The following is a 5273-nucleotide window of genomic DNA, read 5'->3' on the forward strand; positions in this document are numbered from 1 at the left end:
GGAAATTGGTTATAATGATCACTATAAGCGGTTTCCACTGCATATGATTGGGTTGTTTCAGTTTGTTGGAGATTTTATTGCATCCCTCACAAACTCCACAACAATCATTATTCCCACCCGACTGAAGCGGTATCCTTCAAGTCATTCAGCGTTCCTTTAGTGTTTCCCAGACATTGCAACGTGGACCGACAGCAGCCATTTTGCGACTGTGTGTGAATTAGCCTTAGTGACTTAGGACTCCTCCTAACTACTTTTTAGTTCTCCTAGCCTTAGTTGCTTCTTTTAGCGCTAAGGGGCTTTGTGAATTGCTCTTAGTCAAAAATATTAGGTGGCCTTAAATTAGTTCTGACACACCGATTATTTTTTAGGAGTTTCTCCTAAATGGACAAGTTAAGAACTATTTTAGCCTTAAAATGCTTTGTGAATACGGGCCCAGGCCTCCTAACCATCCCTTATATCTAACTGGTGAATTCTTCACCACCTCTACTGCTATGTGATGAGTGTACTGGTGCAGTGCACATCAGCAAATCGGTCTCCATACTATACGGCATAAGGGGAACACAGGAATTCCACACACTGAGCAGAGGTGGAATTTGAACACCCGGTACTGAACATGGGAGACACCACACATCAGCATATACTGTATACACCTCAATTTACTGCACACTGGACAATGCCATTGCTGCCACAACATATACAGGAAGGGTACTTACCAAGGAAGCAGGAGTATGGATGCTGGCCATTTACCTTCGCAGGTTTTACTTGGAGACAGAATTCCTGTAAAGGGGTGAGCTGGTCAGTTTTGCAGATACCATCTCTTACTGCTCACAAGGTCTTGTGAAAAGGATCACTGCCGTATCACCATCTATACAAACGACGCTCTCGCTGTCCGGCCAGACAAAGGCCCACACATTCGGGGCCAGTCAGTTGTATAGTTGACACATAGGGTGCCATTTTGTGATGGGGCGTCGACTTATAGATCAAATGGCAAAGTGAAATTGGGGGTGATTGGGAGGTGAAGGTTGCCTAGGGCACTATATCGGCATGTATAAAACCACAGACAAACACACACATATATATTTATCCACTGTATGTATATTATGAAACACACACACACTAGATGGACAAAAATATTGGGAAGTATTGGGACACCTACAAGAACTTTTATGACATCCCAGTCTAAATCCATAGGCATCAGTATGGAGTTGGTCCCCCCTTTGCAGCTATTCTGAACAAATCAATAAAATTCAGTAAATAGCGACACTGTTTTATTACCTTATATTCATGAAATAAATATACAAATGTCAAGTAGATGGTAATCTGGCTGAGACACAAAGAAAAAGCAAATTGGTTATAATGATCACTATAAGCAGATTCAGCTGCATATGATTGGGTTGTTTCAGTTTGTTGGAGATTTTATTGCATCCCTCACAAGCTCCACAACAATCATTATTCACACCTGACTGAGGTGGTATCCTTCAAGTCATTCAGCGTTCCTTTAGTGTTTCCCAGACACTGGCCATGGAAGTCCATTCCATGAAGCACCCGGCAGGTTAATGCCAGAGGAACTTTAGAACTCTGCAGTCCTTGAGTTCAGAGAGTGGGAGACTTTTACGCACCAAGCGCCTCACCACTCGGCGACCAAGCTCTGTTACTTTAGATAGTAACAGAGTTTCTTTTGTTCCTGAAACGCTTCCACTTTGCAGTAATACCACTTACAGTTGACCGTGGAATAGCAGGGAAGAATTTTCACGAATTAAATTATTGCAAAGGTGGCAATGACAGTACCGCGCTTGAATTCACTGAGCTCTTCAGAACGACTTGTTCTTTCACAAATATTTGTAAACCTGACTGCATGGCTAGGTGACTGCTACTCCTGTGGCAATGGATCTGAATGAAACAGCAGAATTCAATGACCATGAATTGTTTCCCAATACTTTTCACCCATATAGTGTGTGTGTGTGTATATATACACATGCACACATACAAACATACATACACACACGCACATACAAATACTTCAGTCAATCATACCATTAAAACTACTGATAGGTCAAGTGAATAATATTGCCAACATTATTGTATCAATATCTTGTTACAATGTAGCTGTCAAGGTTGCCATTATATATTAGGCAAGTGAACATTCAGTTCTTGAAGCTGATGAGCCAGAAACAGGAATAATGGGCAAGTGGGCAAGTGAAAGGATCTGATAGACTTTGACAAGGGCTAAATTGTCATGACTAGACGACTGGGACAGAGTACCGCTTACCTAAACATTTCTGCAGACCAAATACATCCCTTCGTGGCAACGGTATTCCCCAATGCCAGTGGCCTCTTTCAGCAAGATAATGCACCCTGTCACACTGCAAAAATTATTCAGGAATGGTTTGAGGAGCATGGAAAAGAGTTTTGTTTTGGCCTCCAAATTCCCCAGATCTCAAATCAATCAAGCATCTGTGGGATGTGCTGGAGAAACAAGTCCGATCCATTGAGGCCCCACCTCGCAATTTACAGAACTTAATGGGTCTGCTGAGCATTAATGTCTTGGTGCCTGATACCACAGGACACCTTCAGAGGTCAGATGCCTCGACAGGTCAGACCATGGTGGCACAAGGGGGACGTACACAACATTAGGAAGGGGATTATAATGCCATGAAGAAGCCATGAGCTGCAACGCGTGGGTGTTATTTAACAGCCTGATAGACATTTTAACTTGAGTGCCTTAGTTTACTTCTAGTTTTACTGCTATGGCTGATTGGTGTGTGTGTATAGACAGTTCCTGTTAGTTTTTATTGTTACTCTTAATTTTTATATGTTCTAATGTTAAATTGTTTTTTTGTTCTGAGCAAATATACACTTACTACCCAGATAAATAGCTTTAAACATTTTCTTTGACTGCCTTTTGCAAAGTATGATTTCAGCACTGCATTTACTAAACTGCAGTACACTGTGAAGATAGAGGTATTTTAGCATTTAATTACAATTAAGTTGATTTTATCAAATAACTTGTGTTATCATTTGCCTGTTTCCTCAATTGCTTACAGCCAGTAGTAAAAGCAATAAGAAATGACACCAGCGCATTAATTCCCTTAAAAGGCTATCACTTTGGGAGGGATGTGACACAGCAGCTATCTCTTTGGGAGGGATGTGACACAGCAGCTATCTCTTTGGGAGGGATGTGACACAGCAGCTATCTCTTTGGGAGGGATGTGACACAGCAGCTATCTCTTTGGGAGGGATGTGATATAGCAGCTATCTCTCTGAGAGAGATGTGATACAGCTTTTCCAAGGGAGCCACTTCAGATGAATAAATAAAATAAAAGTTGCATCCTTCCAGCAAATTCTCAGGGCTGGATTTTCATGGTGCTCTGATGAGGCCAACATGCCAACAAACTCAGCCTGGTACAAGAAAATTAAGTTTCTGTTTGTGTATGAGGATTTCCTCTGGCAAATAAACCATCATAACTGGACCGCTAAAATAAGTTAATGTAAATGAGTCATTTTAAATGCCTGGAGCACAGCTGGGAACGGCATCTCTGTGCCACTGGCAGATTTTTCACAGTGTTGCAGGGACACTGGAGTCCGTAGTGACAGGTGCGAGTGCGTATTTCACGGCACAACGATGAACTGTTAAACCTCAAGCTGGCTTTCTGCCAGAGCTTCCCCGTCTGATCGATAAAGGCAATTCCTCCACCTTAAAGCCCCAGGATGGGAGCTGGAGAGGGAGGGGTTCCCCTTCCTGTGGCATGTTGTCATCTTCCCTCACATCACCCTGCTCCGGGGGGGGGGGCGGGGGGGCCTGGTCGAGCCCATGTCTAGAATTCGGACGGTTCCGAAAGGTTGACGACTTTCTAAAGTCTTTCACCACGTGGTTTTCCAGTGTTCTTAACTGAAATCCAGAGTTCACAGCACTGCAGGATTTAGGAGGCGCCGAATACACACCTCCAAAAGGAGCACTAAGTGGACTTCCTCTCCGCTGCCACTGCCCCAAGGTCTCCTACTTCTGAGAACTTAACAGGTGGGGCATGGAGAAGAAAGGATACAAGAAGAGAACAGTAGGGGTTTCATCACTGAGCAAGTCATCATTGTAGAGAAGACAAAATGTGAAAATCAGGCCTCTGCAATCTCTTGTTAAAATGACCATTTTTCAACTTACAGTACAAAGTACACAAGATTAATCCCACTTAATCGCAAACTATGTTATCACAACAATGACTACAACTGACACTAGAAGAACCAAGGAAAGCAACCTTACCACCATGACCAGTAGACCAAAGTCCATAGCACAGCTTTTCTCATTCTCCACAGAGTTCCTGCGGTCCTCCATTTTGGTCCGAACAGTATGCATAATAAGCCTATATGCTTCCCTCACTCAGATCAATGTAGCAGCAATACTCCGTAACAGACACCTTCCAACTGTGCAGATTTCAGCTGCAGCGTTGCACACAAACGGAGGATTTCTATAGCCCCACAGTGGCAACATACTGTGAAGACCTGATTTTCCAATGAATCTGAAAATAAGAAAAATTCATTTTGGCAAGGCAATCATTGTCGTTACTAAGCCACTGCTTGTGCTTATTATTATTATTAGAATTATAGTATTATTGTCGGTATTTTATAGACTTGCCATAAGCTGATTGGGGATGCTGTGAAAATGCTATGTCCTAAAGAGCAATTCCATCACAGCCCCACCAACACTAACCACACAGATTTTCTGAGATGACTCTTAATGCTGCATATTGTGCCTAATCTACCCTAAAGTATTAAATCTGCCGATTTTCCATAGTCGCTTATTTAGTCCATAGCCACAGTCACCCTATAGAGTCTATCCCAAGGAACACAGGACGCGTGAATGATATACGAATGTCAGAGCATTACAAAAATACAGTGGCTCCCAGTGTTATCAAAACTACAGTACTGCATTAATCGGTTAATTAAAAAGAGTTTAGCATCTCAATGGCAGTCGAGGCGGAATCACTTGCGACTACGTCATTGACCACCGTGACCCGTGATCCATTCCTATCGACCCTCAAATTCAGGATGGGAAAACACCGTGACGTCACTAGGCCACACCTCTTGTTTGTATACAGGCGATCCCTAATATGAATGCATTGATTCGTTACTCATGCCTTCTTTGATAATGACACACAAAATATAAGCGTTACTGCAATCCCGTGTTTTATATTTACCAATTAAAATCATAATGCCACACATTAACATGCCCGATTACCACTACAATCTCCATGAAGGGTTTTTATAGGTCTGCGTCAGGA

The 5273-nt window shown here is 42.6% G+C and overlaps 1 long non-coding RNA gene across 1 annotated transcript; it reads right to left on the reverse strand.

The window, feature by feature from the left end:
• Positions 1–757: 757 nt before the first annotated feature.
• Positions 758–4527, reverse strand: LOC125726401 (uncharacterized). The gene is made up of 3 exons (XR_007388174.1): positions 4256–4527; positions 3943–4010; positions 758–777 (listed from the first exon to the last, which is right to left on the reverse strand). It is a non-coding gene; the product is annotated as an uncharacterized LOC125726401 (long non-coding RNA).
• Positions 4528–5273: the final 746 nt, after the last annotated feature.

This window comes from Brienomyrus brachyistius, unplaced genomic scaffold, assembly GCF_023856365.1.
Source record: "Brienomyrus brachyistius isolate T26 unplaced genomic scaffold, BBRACH_0.4 scaffold71, whole genome shotgun sequence".
Taxonomy (NCBI): Eukaryota; Metazoa; Chordata; class Actinopteri; order Osteoglossiformes; family Mormyridae; genus Brienomyrus; species Brienomyrus brachyistius.